The sequence below is a fragment of the Ambystoma mexicanum genome, chromosome 12 (assembly GCF_040938575.1).
Source record: "Ambystoma mexicanum isolate Mex_15411 chromosome 12, UKY_AmexF1_1, whole genome shotgun sequence".
In the NCBI taxonomy this organism is placed as follows: domain Eukaryota; kingdom Metazoa; phylum Chordata; class Amphibia; order Caudata; family Ambystomatidae; genus Ambystoma; species Ambystoma mexicanum.
In genome coordinates, this window is record NC_090936.1 from 57398072 (window position 1) to 57418875 (window position 20804).

General features: G+C 46.8%; 1 protein-coding gene across 4 annotated transcripts in view; it reads left to right on the plus strand.

Annotated features, from left to right (window-relative positions):
- CNTN1 (contactin 1) overlaps positions 1–20804 on the plus strand; it is a 1316193-nt gene that overhangs the window by 52127 nt on the left and 1243262 nt on the right. For all 4 annotated transcript variants that reach the window (XM_069627984.1, XM_069627985.1, XM_069627983.1 and 1 more), the window contains exon 2: positions 3093–3154. The gene's annotated coding sequence lies outside the window, so the exon portion shown is untranslated. The remainder of the gene's footprint in view (positions 1–3092; positions 3155–20804) is intronic.

Genomic DNA, 20804 nt, shown 5'->3' on the forward strand with positions numbered 1-20804 from the left:
TGAATCTGTCCCTCTCCTTTTACTATCACTTATTGTATCCCCACACACCCGCTAATCTTCCTTCTTCCTATTTGTGTGCTCACCCCTTTTTTCCTCTTCATATCTCTGGGTAATGCCTATACCTTCACAATTATTGAACACAAGTATACAGGGTTTTTTGTTCTATGTGTTTTTTCTTTTTCTTCATTCATAAGCTAATTGCTAATAATATATGTATCTGTTCATTGTATCAATTTATACTATTTGTATGTTTGCTTTTTATTGTATGTTTTGTTTGCTTACCAGTACATTGCAATTATCCAGCAGTTATTTTTTATCTGTGTAACCAAATCTAAAATTAATTTAGTATTTTTCTGTCTCTCTGATGTATGTCAAAGGCACAAATGCGATTTGCACCAATTTGTTTTGGTTAAATGGAGGGTTGGCAAGAAGAGGTTATCAAATTGAATTAACCCGTCTGTTTTCAAAACCCTGGGCACAGCAACACTCCTTTCTCTGTTTGTATACTATTACCGGGTCTGGCTGGGCTGTAATGACCCAGTAATTGTCCAGTAAAAATTGTAGGTTTGGTTTTACTGGGAAGGCTACCGCCAAACTTGTAATGAGGCTCATATATCTTTTTTTGTAATTAACTCACAATCCAGCCCACTCACCTTTAAAAGTTCCCTGGGTCTCTGTGCCCAAACACGTAATTTGTGAACAGAGGGAAGGAAGGGCTTGTGGGGGTCCCCATTTACCAACTGTGGGGTTTGCATCGCAGAGTGGGGTGCTTTCCCCGGCCACCACAGTCTTCTTGTCCTCCTCCCTTGGACTATTCAATGCAACTCTTCCATGCTAACCTATCCTGCTCTAGTCAGTGTGACTATGTCATCAGTTGACAATTTCATGTCAGTTTCTCCTATTCAGTCTCTTCAAGAATTTCACTTTACCTTATCAATGCTGGTCCAAAGAGCCTGAGTCACAATATTGTGCATAGAGAAAATATTCCTCCTGGTACTCCCAGCAGCACATTAATATTTCCTACTAGGATGCGTATGTTTTCCGTCGATCTCAACTTGTTAGTTTGTACAGTGACTTTATGTAACATACTCTCTCTTGCAATCAAAGGTATTGGAAATCATTAGCTTTTTATAACAGGCTTAAAACTTTCCTGTGTCCCCAGTAGAGTGTCTCGGGTGTCAGTTATGGTGAGTTGGCCAGTGGTAGGAGGCTGTTTCGATGGCTATAGTGCACTCTACAACATACACTAACATAACATAACAATCACCCGAGTCTGAGAGCCTTCATAAAGCGCCACCAAACATTTCCTGCACCTCTAAATAAAATCTCACACATTCAAATTCACATTAAGGAATGCTTTCTTAGCATCAGTACTGAGAACTAATAATTCTATGTCACACTGTTGCGTGTAGAATGGTTGCCAATTGCCAATAATCTAGTGTGGGGGTCTATTTGTATCCCCTTATCACCTGATCATTTTTTGTATTTTTATTTAATGTGCCATTCTCCCAATTATGAAGTCCGGACCCGTGTACAAATTTTTATTTGCACGTTAATCAAGGAAATTTTAGTTCTTTCAAACTTTAATATTTTTGCCCTGTTTGAGGCGTAAGAGCAAGATATTTTATTTGTAAACCATTTTTTATTTCAACATACTTTCATAAATACTTTCTTCTCATTTGCAGTCTGTTTGTCTGATTTTAACCTATGAGGAGTGACTTTCTCTGCGTCAACAAAAATCAAACCTCCCCACTTTACCTTAACGCAGTGGTCGGCAGCATTTGGCTCTCCAGATGTTTTGGACTACAACTCCCATCAGACCTTGCCACTATAGACGATTGTGAAGGATCATGCGAATCGTAGTCCAGAACATCTGGAGATCCACAGGTTTCATTTGCTTACCTTAACACTTTGGCCCTCATTCCGAGTTTGGAGGTAATCATGGCGCTATTAGTGCCATGACTACCTCCAATACCGGTACCGAGTCCGCCCTCGTTCAATGGGGACTTACCGGTCTATTCCGACCTTTGCGGGACCGGTAAGTCCCCATTGAAAAAGCCATTCCCCATTCCCATTTGAGCCCCCATAGGGCTCAATGGGAAGGCGCTAATAACGGTACCGCAAATTGCGGTACCGTTATTAGCTCTAAAGTCCCTTAACGGGTCCCGTCCTTAACGCCTGGTGAAACCAGGTGTTAAGGAAGGGTCCCGCTAAGGGAACTCGGAATAGGGTGCAAAGGGATTACCGGCACCAGTGTCCTTGTCGGTGCCCGGTATCCCTTTGCGCCCTACTCGTAATGAGGCCCTCTCTTTTTGTTTCCTACTCGCTCTCTCTATTGTATGTGAAAGAATTGATCACCATAAGTTGATCCCAGTTGTTAACTTCTTCTGGTTTTGTTTTTCTGGCACATTCAGATTTATATTCAGATTTTCACAATTTACTTTTGACAAGTTTGCCTCAATATATACAAAATCAAAATGTCTATATAAATAGTACGATAGATGGGGACAGAGACAACCTAGATTTAATTGGTGTAATAATATCAGGTTTTTATATGTCATGTTATGATATTTAATTCTTATAATGTGCAGCACGCCCGTAGGCCTCCGTGAGCAAACAGTAAGAAACTGGGGCGCTCAGGGTGGGGGGGGCATACATGGAGGAATATAGCACTTAATGCTAGTTTGCATTAGCTCCTAAGCACTGTAATCATAGCTTTTATCATTACCCAGCTTAATGGTTCTCAATGTATTAACCTCGGAAGGCAGTAGGCTTGAATCGGACCAGCCGGGATTTGAGCATACAATCTTCACACAGATACCATATCGGAAGCACATGGTGCCAGTGTGAAGATCGTATGTTCAAATGGAGTAACGATGTGTACACATGTCCTATAACAATGTCATTTTGGGACGTCCTTAATATGATTTCCTATGGGCATTTGTTGTGTCAGATCCACTAATAAGTATCCCAATCAACAGTCTGCAGGAACTTAAGATACCATCTTTGTTTCAATGTTGTGGTTCGTGTTTGCGTTTATCTGGTTTTGGGCCTCTTCTACTTCTCGACTGAATGACAGTCTTCTTTTACAGGATTGCCTGCACACCAGTCAGTGTTGGGAACCTTTTCTGTCTCCTTTGCCATGCCCTTTCAGGTAAGATGCTACCTTTCTTGTTATTTTACCATATTGATCACCTAGAAGGAATATCAACCTGGTGTTATGGTCACGTATCTCTCAAGTTCTCAGAGTCCTGAATCTAATGTTCTCTGAATCTATATCATCACTGCGCCGCTCGTAACTGCGCTGATGAAAATGTTGATGCCAATTATGACACGGCGCAGGGGTCAGATACATCACTTTTGCCCCAGCAATAATCCAACCTCCACCCCACTTACCTTTACTGCGGCATACTTTAGTGTGCGCCGCCGACTCCCTTGATCCCCCGCGGCATCGGTTTTTACCACTTAAGTAGGGCGGCGCTGACGCCGAAGGGTCATTTGAAAAAAAACGTTTTTTCTTTTTCCCCCGCTTACTGTAATGCTAATCGAGGGACTCCTTGCAACCTTCGACTCGCATTAGTGCGACCAAGGAGAGCGGGGGACACCCCAACAACCCCTGCTCCACTTGGGCACAGTAATGCAAGTTGACATTCTCTAAAATGCCGACAGCTCAGTAAAAGCACAGTCAGCATTTTAGAGTTGCAGTAAAGGTGTAATTCCATATTCTCCTAGGGTACATGTGATGTAACATGTACACAAAAACAAAAAGTGTATGGTGATTCACCTTCTAAAAATACACAGTTCTGGGGAGGCGCTGTTGCGCTCGAAGAAGATGGCCGCTTAATAGTGTGCTCCGAGCTGGGAGGCGTAAAACTTGCAGAATCCTGCGTTGGTTTGTAATTGCTGGTCGAGGAGACATCAGTGGCTTGGATCTAAGTGTTTGATTTAGCTGTCAACCGAAATCTGCGGTGTGAGCTTGCTCTGTTCCGGAGCTCTGGACAGCTGCTGCTGTGCAGGGGGGCTGCGGCGGCCCGACCCGGCGGCCACGTCCAGGAGAGGCGACTGCTGAGTTTGGGACTCCCCGGCACCAGTCGCTCCTGAGCCTACGCGGCTGGGGGTTGAGGGGCACCCCCCTGGCGGGACTCTGCTGCCGCAGACCTACGGAGCCTGCCCTCCCAATCCATCGGCTCCTTGGGCGCGACTTGTCCTACTGCGGCACCCAACCTACCCGACACGGAGCGGGCTGGCTCTGACATGTCGCCGTACGGCGTGGGACTGGCGTGGGGCTACCGCTCCAGATCTCCCGACGACTGCACACCCGGCGGGATGCCTCCGCTGTTGACCGGATGGGCAAAGCCTGGAAACAATGGTGAGTCCCTGGGTCTGGGGGGGCCCGGAGCTTACCACCAAGTTTAACGTCCCATCCTGGGTTGGCCCCTGCCCGGGGACACTGCAAACCTTGTGGCGACCTGTCCTTCATAACTGAGGGCCCCATTGCACGGCGGGGGCTGTGGCCTCTTCTGGCCCGCGCAGGGAACATATCTACCGCGGATGTGCGGGGGCTTGGGTTCCGTGAGCCGTGTAGACCAGCGACTTGAGGCACAGGGGGCACCACAACATGGCCGTCAACGGCCAGGTACGACTGTTACGTGGTCATCCCAATACCTGCACTACGTGGGGGAACACAACCCACTCAAGCAGCCTCGAAGTACTTATAAACCTAATTTCAACTTGAATTGCTGCATAAGTGAAGGAACCTATCCTACAGCTTTGCCCCAGATATAGGCGGCTTTAATAGTAATCGAGACAGAGGACTCTGGTCCCATAGGGCCTCCTCCTCCCTTGCTCAACTATAGTTTCTCTGTCACATGGATATCGACGGAACGGCCACCTGGGCGAAGTGTGTGGTGTGAACTAGACAAGAAACTTGAAACACACACCACATATATCACTCCCCCCTGCGCCCCGGGAGGCGCTCACCAGCGAATCCTTTCTACACACGCGGTGAATACCTGCTGCCAGTAGCCTGGGAGGCACTAACTGTACTTTAGCCAGTCTCTGTCGCATCAACCATCCGGCGTCCTTCTCCCATCTTGACAAGCACCACCTCACAGTCGCTCGGGGGCGCCTCATACGGCACATCTAAGTCCACAAAGCCGCTGGTCCACGACGTTCCCACGACTCCCAGCTGCTCTCTTGCTCTCACGCCCTAATTCCGAGCAGTACTGAACTGCTTCTCCGTGGGCATTCCCACCTCTGGACCCTCTGCGTACCTGCACACTTATCACAAGGCTCGGAGAAGTGGACTGTCATACGGGCACGTCGCTACATAATCTGGGCTCCACTCACCACTAAGGGGCCAAGGTCCTACAAGCCAACCAGGCCCGGTGTGGCCCCCTGCAGCCACCCTTGTTCATCCACTTGCTCACACCTGCGGTCCTCCCTTTATTACGTACGCTTTCCTCATTTATTGGCTTCCTGGGCCGCAGGCCTGCTCCCAATTCCCACCATGACCAAAGGCGCAGGGAGGAAAAACAGAGCTCTATCAACAAGTTTACAAGACACTGTCCAAACATGCAGAGGAGGTCCCTGAGCCCGAGCCCACCACCTCGACTTCCCCTGATGTAATAGACTCACAGAGAATGATGGAGTATATCCGCGAAGGGTTCACCACTCGGCACTCCAAGTTGGATGATATGAATGGCTCCATATCTTTGATCAAAGCACACATTGAGAAAACCGACAACCGAGTAGCTGAAATTGAGATGAGGGTTGACATTACCGAAGACGACTTGGGCACTCTTCGAGCGGAGGTCGACTCATTATCTAGACGTGTACTGGAGGTGTCCAAAAAGAATGAGGATCTCCAATCGCGCTCTAGACGCAATATCCTCCATAATTGGGATCCCAGAGGACAGCATCAAGGAACCCATGGAGCACTACTTAGAGCACACCTTACTCGCACTTCTCGGCTCACCTAGGCTCTCGCCACAGTTCGCAATAGAAAGAGCCCATCAAGCTCTAACATCAAAACCCAGACCCGGCGCGCATCTGCGCCCCATCATAGCCAGGTTCCTGAACTTTCGTGATCGAGATGCCGTCCTCTGGGCTGCGAGGGCCAAAGGGGAGCTTTTACTAGGGTCCTCTAGGATCCACCTATACCCTGATTTTTCAATTGCGGTTCAACAGGAACGCAAAACCTTCCTGGCAGTTAAGAATAGACTGCGTGACCTGCAGGTCAAATATTCCATGCTTTATCCTGACAAGCTGTGAATTCAACACTCTAATCAGGTTTTCTTTTTCACAATCCCAGAGGAGGTCTCCAAATTCATAGACAAGCACTTCCCTGGTTGAATCCTCATGGCCACATCAATCTGTTGACGCTTGTTACATGTCTGAACACCTATCGGGTGGGGCGTATGCCGACACATCGGCATAGGAGATCCATCTGTCAGTTATGCGCTCACAGCTTGCTCTTGCCTTTTGTCGTTTTGATCTCCCTGACATAAGTTCCTATGTATTTTTCATGTTAATGGTTCCAATGCATCTTACGATATGATATATAATATGATATGATATGGCATTTGTAACGTGCCTATACACAAGTGTTTCAAGGCGCGACACGGCAGGGAGGGGGGAACAAGGCGAGACAGACACTGATCCTACTAGGACTGGTGTCAATCAAATCGCACAAGTGCATGAGTAGGGGGGGTGGGAAAAGTGCAAGGGGGAAAGGGAGAGGGGAAAGTGCAGTACAGGGTTAGTAATGAACAAGATAAATAATAAGGGCCAGCTGGTGGCAAGTGCAAGATAAGTGCAGTCAAGTGCTGGGAAGGGGGGCTGTAGGGATACAGAGACAGTCCCGCAGTGCAGGGGTTGCCAGGAAGGCAGTGCAGGGGAGAGTGGCTGGGCCAAGGACCGAGATTGGTGAGTGGCCCAGTTGCTGATTCAGTACAGTTTCAGTGATTTAGCAGGGGAGAGGGAGAGAGAAAGCAGAAGCAAAGAGGAAGGTTTTGAGGTGCTTCCAGAACCGGAGATGGTTCTCCTCAAGTTTCAGGGAGGCAGGAAGGCTGTTCCAGAGGGAGGCCCCTGCTGCGGAGAGAGATCTCCCCCCAACCCGTTGCTTGGAGAAGCGGCTGACCCTGAGGGAGTTGGAGGCGGAAGAGCGAAGTGCTCGAGAAGGAAGATATTTAGGAAGGGAGAGTTGAAGGTAATTTGGACCCAGGCCCCAGAACGCCTTGTGGACAATGCAGAGGGTTTTGAACTTAATCCTCGCAGCCACAGGGAGCCAGTGAAGCGATTTCAGTCCTGGAGGGATACGGTCCCTGGGCTTGAGGCCAAGGACAAGTCTCGCAGTCCTGTTCTGGATGAGTTGCAGAGGGCGGAGAGTAGAGGCAGGCAGATTTAGATAGAGGCTGTTACAGTAGTCCAGCTTCGAGAGAACCAGGGCTCTGGAGACAGTGAGCTTCTGGGGGAAGGAGAGGAAAGGAGGATACCTCTGAGGAGGTGCAGCTGGTAGTGTGACTTCTTAGAAATGTCAGAAATGTGAGGAGAGAAGGAGAGTGTGGGTCGAAGATGACCCCGAGGTTTTTTGCCTTGCAGGTAGGAGCAGGAAGAGGGCCAAGAGAGGCCGACCAGAGGGCTGCAGGGAAGGAGGGAGTGGGTGTGCCGATGAGTAGAATCTCGGTCTTACTGGCATTAAGGCAGAGGTCGTTGGCGGCACACCATTGCTGGATAGCAGAAAAACAGTCAGAGATGAGGGAAGGAGAAGAGGAGGCCGAGGGTAGCCTGAAAATGAGCTGGGTATCATCCGCATAGCACTGAAAGTTGGGGCAGAGAGCAGCGATGCGGTGGGCGAGAAGTGCCAGATACTGGTTGAAAAGCCAGGGAGAGAGGTTAGAACCCTGGGGGACACCACAGGTAGAGAAAAAGATGTCAGACAGGAAAGACCCCAGTTGGACCTGGGAGGGTCGATTTGAGAGGAAACAGGTCAGCCAAGCCAGAGCCTGACCAGTGATACCCAGGTTATCACAGAGACGGTTAAGCAGGATGGTATGGTTGACAGTATCAAAGGCAGAAGAGAGATCAAGCAAAATGAGAACACATGGAATGTTAGAGTCAAGGTTCGAGAGCAGGTCCTCACGGATGTTCAGGAGAGCAGTTTCTGTGCTTCTGGCAGCTCTGAAACCAGACTAATGGTCATGAAGGCTACCGACAGATTCAGCATGGAGATTAAGCTGGGAGATGGCAAGTTTCTCCAGGAGCTTGCCCAGGAAAGGAGTGATAGAGATAGGGCGATAGTTAGCTGGGCAGGACGGGTCGGAAGAGGGTTTCTTAAGAAGGGGGTGCACAAGGGAGTGCTTGAGAGGGGATGGGAAGACTCCAGAGGTGAAGGAGTGATTGCAGAAGTCACCTATTCTTAATGTGCCCCCAGCCCAGAGCATCGCCGCCAGGCCAGCGCACAGGCCCCCAGGAATATATGCCATTGGTTTGGATCTGGTTATTGGGTTATGGGGTTGCTATTCCTCTGATTGGGGGAGGGATGTGGGTGGGAGTGGGTCGGGGAGGGTGTTAGGTTAAAAAAGGCTTGATGTTCACAAGGAGGGTGGAATGCGAGACAATCCTGGGTTGGTCATACGTCAAGAGGGGTGTTGCTTGCCTATCCTGGGTTCCAGGCCCTAGGTTGCTATCCGACCGAGGTTCAAAATCTATCCATTGCTCCTATTCTAATGGGTGACGATGACGTAATGTTCATGAGCTGGAATGTGCGGGGGCTTGGTAATTATAGGAAAATGAGGCAGTTACAATTTCATGCTGAACGCCATGGGGATAAAATCCTACTTCTTCAAGAAACGCATGCAGGGGCTGAGCACTGTGAAAAGTTTGCCAAGGGATGGGGGTCCTCAAAGATGTTATACCAACTATTCTACACAGAGTCGGGGGGTTATGACCCTGATCCACAGAAGCCTCAAATTTACTTGCAAATCCTCACAGACAGACCCACTAGGCAGATATGTACTGCTCCACGGTGTCCTACAAAATAAAGAGCTGGTGTTGCTGAACATCTATGGTCCCAATTTGGATGACCCCGAATTCTATCTTCACTTAGCCTCCCTCTTAGCCAGCTTCCCTATGGTACCGATACTGTGGGGGAGGTGACTTCATCACAATACTAGACGTAGACTTCGACAGATCGGGCTCCAGACCCCACCAACTCTCTAGAGCAGCCTACACCTTTCTGTTATCCCTTCCCCGGCTGGCTACTGTGGACTCATGGAGACTGTTATACCCCCGAGTCCCGAACATACTCCTTTTACTCTTCAGTACACAACTCACAACTCTAGAATCGACAGGTGATTGCTTTCAGATATACTGGTAAGGAACTTCTCACAGCAGTCAATTTTACCCAGAACCCTCTCTGACCACTCCCCTGTAACTATCTCTCTCTGCTGGGGCCCAGATTACGAAAGAACTCGGGGGGTGGAAAATTAAACCAAACCCCTGCTCGACACAGCCTTTGCCTCAGAACTAAAGACCGCCATCAAGGACTTCTTCGAAATCAACACTAACTCGTTCTCTATACAATCCACTCTGTGGGAGACATTTAAAGCCTACATCAGGGTATTGCCATCTCTAAGGAAAGCGGTATTCTGAGAGTGATCTGAGGGGATATCCGAAAAAGTGAGTCAGCTCTTGCTTCACTTGAGTCTTAGTACGCCCTCCTTCAATCCCCCGAGACCCTAGTGTCCTTGGGTGAGGAACTAGATACGTTTCGAACCCATGCGGAACGTGAGGTGACATTTCTCAACAACCCCCAGCTTGCGAGAAAATACAGGGAGGGCGAGTGACCAGGCCGGATCTTGGCCAGACTCATTCGCCGTCAGTTTGGATCCCCCAACATGCTATTGAGAGAGCCGATGGCACCTTAGCCATGCTCCCGCAGGATATCAACACCGAGTTCCGGATTTTCTATGAAGCCCTTTATTCAGAAGTTGAGGGTCCCGCCACAGCCGAGATTGACGCCTATCTAGACACTTTCTCCTATCGGTCCTCTCCTATGAGACTAATAGCTCTCTTGAGAGACCGTTTACTTCTGAGGAACTCTCAGAGGCTATCAATTCCCCGTCATCTGGCAAGTCCCCAGGGTCGGACGGCCTTCCAGTAGAATTTTACAAAGGCTATAAGCCACTCCTAATTCCTCACTTGATAGGCCTGTGAATTAGGCAGTCTTCCCCCTTGTCTTCGTGAGGCTATAATAACGGTCCTTCTTAAACCTGGAAAACCCCCATTCAATGCGGCTCATACTTTCCCCTATCGCTAATAAACTGTGATGTAAAAATATTCAACAAGTTGCTAGCCTCGCGCTTAGCCCCCTTCATGCCATATATCATTCATCCTGATCAAGCTGGATTCATTCCAGGACGCTCCACCTCCCTGAACCTGAGGCGACTATTTAATATTATCAGTAGAATTAACCCCAACGTGCACGCGGTGGCTGCTACGCTAGATATGCAAAAAGCTTTCGACTCTGGGTCATGGAAGTGCCTTTGGCGGGTCCTCAAAAAATTTAAATTCGGACCTAGGTTCTTTTCTTGGGTTCGACTACTCTACTCCAATCTGGTGGCCAGAGTCCACACTGAGGACAGATGCTCGCCCCCATTCCGAGTCTCTAGAGGCACAAGGCAGGGCTGCCCCTTCTCTCCCTTAATCTTTGCGGATAGGATGCGCCAGTGCTATGCACGCAGAGGGTTGAGAACAGCAGGCCAGGCGGATATCATCTCCCTATACGTCGACGATGCCCTGCTCTACATCAGGTCCCCCTCTACTAACCTAGCCCCGATACTGGAAGATGTTGTCCACTTTGGGCGCATATCTGGGCTTAAGGGAAACTGTTGCAAATCAACCCTGTTCCCACTTACTGAATGCACCCTTCCCCTCCTGATCTTATGGGGTTCACTTGGTCCCAGTCGAACTTTACTTATATCGGTATAGAAGTGACTCGCCATCCTGAGACATTGTTTCAGGAGAACTATCAGAATTACCTTGCGAAACTCACTGAAAAGGTCTGCAGCTCGGCGAGACTTCCAATTTCCCTGGCTGGCCGGATTGGGATTCTAAAGATGATCGTACTCCCCCCACCTATTATATAAATTCATCAACTTTCCCCTATGGCCAGGAGACAGCTTTTTTCAAGCATTAACCCGTACTCTAAACACCTTTCTATGGCATTCCGGGGTAGTTCGACTAATACTTGCAACATTGAGCACCCCCATGGAGGTTGGCGAAATTAACGCCCCCGACTTTCTCAAATACTGGCTGGTAGCATAGGCCCGATTTGCCTTGTACTGGTTTAACACACAGGACCCCTCCCCCCACACATGTCAGACTGGAGAGGATGGCAGTCAGTGACCGAGATGTTCGCTCCTTGATTCTCTCTCCGCTGCCGACCGTGTTAGAGTCGCTGGACCCTGTCGTCAGCACTTCTCTTGCCCTATCCAAAATCTGTAAACTATCGGATATCCCCCATCCATGCCACAGCGATTCACCACTATGGAACTTCCTCCCAGGGGCCCCCCACGTATCACCATCCATCGTACACCGGTGGGCCGTAACAGGCTACGAAACAATTTCAGACATCTTTGAGAATGCCAATTTCATTGAGTGGCCAGATCTCCCACCCACCCTCAGACAGAAACCGTCCCTGTGGCTCCAATACTCGTCACTCCGAAAAGTTCTGAAAATCAGATACCCTGATTTCCCCATGATACTCCCTGATGACCCAATTGTCGCGGAGTTATGTAGCTTCAACTCCTCTAAGGGAAAGGTATCCAGACTATACGCATTGTTACAAACTAGAACGACTCCCTCCTTTGATAAATTGAAGCACAAATGGGCAGAGGACTTGGACATGGAAATGACCGACGAACGCTGGAAACTCATGTGTGCACGCACCCATAGAGTGTCCTTTAACTCCCGGTTCAAATTGATCAGTTGTACCTCCATCTTACTCCAATTCGGCTACACCACATGTCAAAGGACTACTCCCCCAGGTGCCCTAGGTGCGGAACTGACAGTGCCACTTACTTACACAGGATCTGGTCTTGTCCTAAACTGGCGCAGTACTGGGAAGAAGTATGTGCTACTGTGGCTGATATCCTGGGCTGTACAATCGTCCAGTCCCCATTGATGTGTCTCTTTCATGACTTCACTGATCTGGGTCTTGATTTCAAAAAGCTGGCTGGCTTATGTATGCTACTTGCTGTCCGCTGCATCTTACAATGCTTAAACTGGCGCAGTACTGGGAGGAAGTATGTGCTACCGGGGCTGCTATCCTGGGCTGTACAATCGTCCCGTCCCCATTGTTGTGTCTCTTTCATGACTTCCCTGATCTGGGTCTTAATTTCAAAAAGCTGGCTGGCTTATGTATGCTACTTGCTGTCCGCTGCATCTTACAATGCTGGCTCCGCCCTGGTCCACCCTCACACATGCAATGGCTTAGGGCGGTAACTTGGGCATCAGACACGGAAGAGGCCTGGTCTAATCAACAACCGCCACATTCCAGGCCCAGGAATATCTGGCAGAAGTTCTGCTCTTATATGGCACCCACAGATACATACTCTGACGTTACATCCCTGGCTTCCTCTTCTCCTATTCCCACCACTGCTTGAACTCTCGATGTCCCAGATCTCTTCTCACTTACTATACCCCCTCACGCTTATAACTGAATGGCTAAGTACAATGTTGTGACCTAACTGTATGAACTTCAATTATCAATGCTTGCCCCGGTTGGGCCTCTGCCTGTACTTTTCTGTGTCATCAAGCTGAATAACTAAAGGTTTAACAAAAAATAAAAAATAAAAATACACAGCTCTATGTTTTTTATAACCATGTCTTTTCATTTTTAATTGGCATCCTTCCGTGTAATTACATTACTGGGGACCAAAATAAGCAAATGTAAACACTCTGACTCCTCCACAAACTGTGGAGTTACTAAGCACTCGTTGCTTTAATACACGGAAGAGGAACCCTCAAAGCAACCTCCTGGGTGCCATTATGACAGACGCAGAATAGGGATAGTGTGGTGAGTGAGGGATGTGGGAGTATGATCTAAGAGTCAGCTCAGGTGTGTTGTTGTGGTCTGAATAAGGATCACACGCAGGCGTGATGATGTGATCACAGGTATTTATTCTATTTGCACACACAGGGCCTCATTACGAGTGAGGCGGAACGGGTTAACGGGCTCCGCTAAAGGAGGCATACCTGTTAAACCCGTTCCGCCTCATTACAAGCTCCCCTCGCGGGACCTGGTAAGTAATGCCTGGTCAAACCAGGCGTCCTTACCGGGTCCCGCGAGGGGAAGAGGGTGCAAACAACGGGCCGCTCGTAATCGGCCCGTTGTTTGCTCCCTCTCCCATTCCCATTGAGCCCTATGGGGGCTCAGATGGGAGTGGGGAAGGTCCGGGCCCGGGTTCCTGGAGGGAGGAATTACCAGGCCCTCCAAACTCAGAATGGCCCGGTAATTCCCCATTCTGGGAACCCGGACCCGATTTCGGCGGCAGCCATGCCGCCAATAGTGGCATGGCTACCCCCGAAGTCGTAATGAGCCCACGGTGTCAGCATGTAGTCTCATTAGGGCCTCATTCAGACCTTATTCAGGCCTTCTGTGGCCTTGGGCCAAAATACCTTCAACTCTCTCTTCCTAAATATCTTCCTTCTCGAGCTCTTCGCTCATCCGGCTCCAACTCCCTCAGGGTCAGCCGCTTCTCCAAACAACGAGTTGGGGGCAGATCTCTCTCCGCTGCAGGGGCCTCCCTCTGGAACAGCCTTCCTGCCCCCCCTGAAACTTGAGGAGAACCATCTCCGGTTCCGGAAGCACCTCAAAACCTTCCTCTTTGCCTCTGCCTTCTCTCCCTCTCTCCCCTGCTAAAGTTACTGAAACTGCACTGAATCTGCAACTGGGCTACTCACCGTTCTCGGTCCTTGGCCCAGCCACTCTCCCCTGCACTGCACTGCACCTCCCTGGCAACCCGTGCACCGCGGGACTGTGTCTGTATCCTCACAGCCCCCTTTCCCAGCACTCGACTGCACTTACCTCGCACTTGCCACTAGCTGGCCCTTGTTATTTATCCTGTATAACTATTAACCCTGTACTGCACTTTCCCCTCTCCCTTCCCCCCTGCAAGTTTTAACAGGCCCTGTGGTTGGAAAATCTACTAGCGGACAGCAGAAGAAAGTTAGGGTACGGCCCTTAAAAACTATTCCACCATATGCTCCAAATTGTTGCACAACAAACATACAAAAGATTATCTATGAGAAAAAAGATGTGCCGCTCTTTGTTATATCTCCCACCAAAAAGCAATTTGGGAGGAATCACCGTAAGCAAAAGTTACAAGACCACAAATTAAAATACTATTGCTTCTCCAGCTGGGAGACGATATTCGTCCCTGCTTTATTATTGAAAAAATGAATGGAAGCAATAGTATTTTAACTTGTGATCTCTTCATTTTGGTTATCGGATGTGCCTCAGTTTGCAAGACGCGGGGGGACGTTTTTTGAATGAGAATATACCAGACACATGTTAAGTAATAACCAGAGTTTGTGTGCTCCTGTCCAGCTAGTGGACTTTTCCGACAACAGGTTCTTACACCAGCGCTCATTAGTGATAGAAGTGTATTGTTCCAACAAGGAGAGTTACCTCTCTTTTAGGTCATACCCCAACACCCCACACTCCCCACTCTAACCCTCTTCTGTATAACATCCCCAGCCATGAGATGAATTTGACAAATTATTTTATCACTGCACCAAAAATCTCCAGGTCCCTCTCGATTCTGTAAATGGCCAAAAAATGCGCTTCTGACATAGCTGTGGATGTGTAATGGTTCCTAATCATTCCACTAAACAAAAGCCCCAGGAAAAGAAAATACCTTCATCCTTCTTTGCAGTAGGCTGCTTAATCCACTAAACCTTTTAGTTTGGATCTCATAATGACTAGACAATGGTAATTAATTATTTAGTACTATGTTCCTTGCATTCATGAATAATAAGGAAAAAAGGGCAATAATGAATCCTGTGTGATTAAGAAATTAAAACAATCCGCTAATGGATTCTGTTGTGCATTTGAAAGATTTGCTGTAACTGTTAACTCACCAATTATGATATTTGTTTTAGTCACGGGTTCGGCAGTGTGTTTAAGGAGGGGACTGTGAGAAGACAAAGAATTAGAGAAAATAATGTAAACAAGACCTACAATTATGTTATGTATTCGTAGATAAGGTAGATGATGAGAGAGACGAAAAGCATTCAGAGTGCATGACGCATGGACCCAAGCTAAAATGGAGATGTTAATCCATCTGCTAAGTGAGCAGAGGATAAATAAATGGTTCTGGAACAGCATGGCTTCTTGCATCCATTTGTGAGGTTTGGCGTTGTGTGAAGGCATCACGAAGGAGGACGCAGACAACAGATTCAGAATTCAAAACAAATACTTTTATTAACTCAAAGGTCAGCATGAAAAAGGGCCTAATTTGCCCAGTGCTAAGGTGGGGTTTCCCTACCTAAATAAAACTTAGGAAAGTCTGAGTCATGTAGTTCAACTGAAGAATCTGCCTGCGTCCAAAACCTATATTTGCCCTCACAACTAATCTATACAATATATAGGGATGTCAGCAACCACAAAACAAAAACAGGGTCCAACCTAAACTTCTGGGCATCCTCCAGCTCGCAACTTCCTTCCCCCAATTATAAAGACAGTTCTAGCAAATGTCTCAAAGTTACTTCTCTTGAGTTCATAATAATGGTTCTATGTTTTAATATCCCCACAAAAATATCGCAATACAAAAATATCACCTTATATTTGCGGCGATATTGACCCATTGACCCAGCGGGGGACACCCCCGCAACCCTTGCATTATTTTAAAATGTGTGGGGGACACCCTCGCAATCCCGCTCTCACAAATTATCCCCCCCCCCGAAAATATCACCTATGCTGAGACAAACGGCCATAAGTACGGCAATATTTTTGGTGGGGATATTTTGTATGGATACCATAATAATGTAGTTTTAACCAGCGCTCTGGGTTTCCTTTTCCGAGTTCAAAATAACACAAATACAAGCACCAGTGAATCTTGAGACTTCGCCCTGAAGTCAATAAATGATTCAAGTCTTAGGGTTCCCCTCCCCAAGTCTTAATTTCAGCCGCACAGCAAGTAGAACTGGATCCAGCCGCTTATTTATTTATTTATCTATTTATTTATATATTTATTTAGTGCACCAAGCCCTGGGGAATCTGGGCGCATTTCTTACCGGTACATATGATACAAGACGCATTACAGTTAAATATGATACATTAGTTACAGACAGATTATTACAGATAGAATGTGGTAGAAAGAAGGAGCAGAAGTTACAGTTGACAATTGGGTGAGTAGAGTCATGGGATTCTTAGACTTCTTGCGAGAGAAGCCATGTTTTAGAGTTTTTTCTAAATGGATGGAAGGAGGGTTCTGTTCTTAAGGTAGGTGGTAGGGTGTTCCACAATTTAGCAACCAACACTGGGAATCTACTGCCTCCAGCTTTCTGGAGCTTAAATCTGGGGATCTTTAAGCAGTGAGCTTGGGCAGATCTAGTGGGACATGCTGTAGTGTTTCGGGTGAAGTTGTCGGCCAGATAGGTAGGCGCCAGGTTGGCGTGGCATTTATGTGTAAGTGATAAGAGTGTTGTACTCTATCCTTTGGTTGAAAGGGAGTGACTGGGTGTTCCGTCTTATATCCAAAATATGTTGAGACCTTGGGAGGTTCAATACTGATCTGAGGGCATTGTTTTGGATTACTTGCAACTTGTTAAGGTTATGTTGACTCGTGCCTAGGTAGGTGCATTACAGTAGTCCATTTTGGAAAGAACTAAGGCTCTTGCTAGTGCAGTTAGATGTGGAGAGGAATGGTCTAAATGCATTGATTAACTTGCAAGTGTAGGAGGCTATTGCGTTGATTTGTCTGGTCATGATAAGTGAGGAGTCTAGGTAAATACCTAACGTTTTGATATCCTTGGATACAATTATGTTATTGCTGTCAATGTTGAAAGATGAGTATTGTCCATCAAGTTTGTTAAGTCTGGATTGGGAGCCTAATAGGAGTAACTCCGTCTTGTCGTTGTTGAGGCATAGTCCATGCTTAGCCATCCAGGCTTGTATGATGAGGTAAATGTCATTTAGGACTTTAGCGTCTTTGATGTAGTCCACGGTGATAGGGATGAGTATTTGGGTGTCATCTGCATAGTTCATGTAGAGGACACCCAAATGGTCAAGGTAATCCAACAGAGGTTTTGTGAACACGTTATATAGTGTTGGTGATACACAGGAGCCCTGAGGGACTCTGCATGTGACTGGAGCTGGATCGGCAGAGGCCGAAGGTGCAAAGACCCTCATGGATCTATTATTTAGAAAGGATTGAATCCAAGCATTTGCTTTGTCAGAGAAGTGGGCTGCTGATGAGAGGTGGTTGCATAAGACATTGTGGTTAACTAAGTCAAATGCAGCCAAGAGGTCTGATAGTAGTAAGAGGGCGAGTTTGCCATTGTCTTTTAAGTTGCCCATTTGAGTCTTGAGGTCAATCAAGGCCGTTTCCGTACCGTGTTTTGGTCGGAAACCTGATTGCCTGAGGCCCAAGAGTTTGTGATTTTCTGGATGGTTCTGGATCTGCAGGTAGGCTGCTCTGTCCAAGATTTTTAGGAGAAATGGCACTGTTGTAATAGGCCTGTAGTTAGTAGGGATGTTTGGGTCTAAAGTTTTTTGTTTTTAGGAGGGGAAGAACCAACACATCTTTCAGATTGGTTGGGACTATGCTTGATTCAAATGAGGCGTTAATTAGAGTTGTGATAAAGGGTGCCAGGTGCTTTGCTGCATCCTTGATGATGGGTGCCGGGCAAATGGTCTCCCTGGCATCTTGACGGTTTAAACTTTGAAATTATGTCCTCAACCTCTTTAATGGAGAGAGGTGAGAAGTTGAACATTTCATGAGTCTTGGGCTGTTTACTTGGTAGTAGAGGTTGAGCTGTGTCGGGGATGAGATTTAGTTTTTTGGACTCTATTTTAGTTTGTAACATCGATATTTTGTCGATTAAGGCCTTCCGAATGTTAGTGCACCATGTGGTGTCTTTATTAGAGGTGTCTGGTAGAGGAGAGGGGGATTCTAGCTCTCTTAGAATGTTAAAGAGCTCTTTCGTACTAGATTAGCTTTGATAATTCTATCATTATAGGTGGGTTTTTTGTTTGGAGAATAGCTTCTTTATAATTATTGGATGCTATTAAAAATGTGTTCTTGTTAATGGCTGAAGGGGAGTTTTTCCAAGAAGATTCTACATTTTCTTGTTCTTGCCTAAGGTTTTTCATTCAGGGATAAACCATGAGTTTAGATGAGCACAGGGTTTGTCTCTGCGCAATTTGAGTGGTGCTGTGGTATTGATAGCATTGAGCAGGGTAAGGTTATATAGGTCTACTAAGGCAGGAGGGTCAGAGTTGGTAGGCGGGAAGTCAATCATCAGCTGTAGTAAAGGAAGTAATTTCTCCACTGTTATGTTTCGATTGTTTCTCGTGCATGTTGGTGGAGCAATGGGCGTTTGCTGGTCCAGCAGGTTGTCATTTTTGATAGTGAATGTGATAAGGTGGTGGTCCGTCCATGCACAAGGTGTGTTGGAAAGGATATTAGTGTTGCAGTTTAGGTCGGCCAACCAATCTGAAGTTCTTCCTTTATTATGTGTGGGAAGGGTGATGCGATGTGTAAAGCCTAATTCAGAGATAGAGTTGGCAACAGTAGATGCTTTGTCGTCTTTAGGGTCCTGAAAGCCTAGATTAAAGTCACCTAATAATAAGATCTGAGAGCTGGGTTTGGTGTTATTGGAGAGAAGAAGAGTAGTGTCTTCTTCAAAGGTGGAGGTAGACCTGGGAGGTCTATATATGAGATGAATGGCGTGCGTTCGAGTAGCTGAGATGGGCAGCTTGATCGATAGTAGTTCCCCTGAAGGGAGTGTTAGGTTAGGTATGGGCCTTATGATTTCTGAGGTTTGGCAATAAATGCTGTACCGCCAATTTTTGCTCATTATCTGGCCAATTGATTTATGGAATATCCAGCTGGAATGGCAAGAACAAGGGCAGGTCCTGACGCAGCATGGAGCCAGGTCTCCGTTATGGCCAGAAAGTCTAAGTCGTTAGAGGTTATGATATCTGCTATATCTAGAGCGTGGGCTGATATGGATCTAGCTTTTATGAGAGCACCCTTAATAAAGGAGTTAAGGTTCTGTGACTCAGTTTCCGTGTCGAATGTGGAGTCACTAGGCGTAGGTACATTGTTATTGGAACTGATAGAGCCATTGAGTACTTTGGTTCTGGTAGAAAAGCGGTTATCAGTAGTGTTATGCTTATGGTTAGATACTATATGTCCTGGCTGTAGTCTTGAGCCTAGTCTTAAATTCCTAGTCTTGTTTGCGCAAGGTTGATTAGGTGTGGGTCTCGTAGCAAAGAGATTGATGCATTGTGACGGTGTGAGGGGATGAGAGTTGCATAATGTTAGTGGAATAAGCCTGCTAGGTGTTACTGGGTGACAGGCTGGTAAGAATAGTGACGGTAGAATGTTGTCAGATAATGATAGTGTAGGGGACATAGATAAGGAAATACTATGTGTGCAAGGCGAGGCATGGAAGTCAGTGTAGGTTGGTAGGAAGTAATTGCTTGTATCGCTATAGGCCATCATAGGTGATGACAGTACGCTAAGTAGAATTATGAGGCACAAGAGGATTGCAGGAGGCATACACATGACTCAGTAGTGTGCAATAATTAACTAGGGTCATGTTAGTTCCTAGGTATAGCACAGTGGACACAATTGAGCATGTTGGGGGGGTCGCATATACTGGGCTTTCAAGAGCAAGGGTGAGGTTAGATGAGCACTTAGGTTTAGTATGGTTACAATGGAGCAGGCTAGTCCGCAATTGATTTGGATCAAAATTAGTAGAAAATAGGCAAGATACATCAATCAAAATTAGTACAAGATGGGCGGGAGGCATCAATCAATAATAGCACAAAGTGGGAAAGATGCAACATTCAGTAGTAGCACAAAATGGGCAAGATGCATCAATCAAAATTAGAACAAGACGGGCAAGATGCATCAATCAATAATAGCACAAAGTGGGCAAGATGCAGCATTCAGCAGTACCTCAAAATGGGCAAGATGCATCAATCAAAATTAGAACAAGATGGGCAAGATGCATCAATCAATAATAGCACAAAGTGGAGAAGATGCAGCATTCAGTAGTAGCTCAAAATGGGCAAGATGCATCAATCAAAATTAGTACAAGATGGGCAAGATGCATCAATCAATAATAGCACAAAGTGGAGAAGATGCAACATTCAGTAGTAGCACAAAATGGGCAAGATGCATCAATCAAAATTAGAACAAGATGGGCAAGATGCATCAATCAATAATAGCAGAAAGTGGAGAAGATGCAGCATTCAGTAGTAGCTCAAAATGGGCAAGATGCATCAATCAATAATAGTAGAAAGTGGGCAAGATGCAGCATTCAGTAGTAGCACAAAATGGGCAAAATGCATCAATCAATATTAGTGCAAAATGGGCAAGAGGCAGCAATCAAACTTGTCGAGTGATGGGCAAAATATCACTTTCAAATTTTTACGGTTGCTAGGTTCAATAGTCCAGCTTACCATTAGGTGGATTTAGACTAACGGTCGTTATTAGAGCCGGTGCGTATAGCGGGTTCCATTCTCCAAGACTTAAGTTCAACAAAACAAAATATCTTTTGTC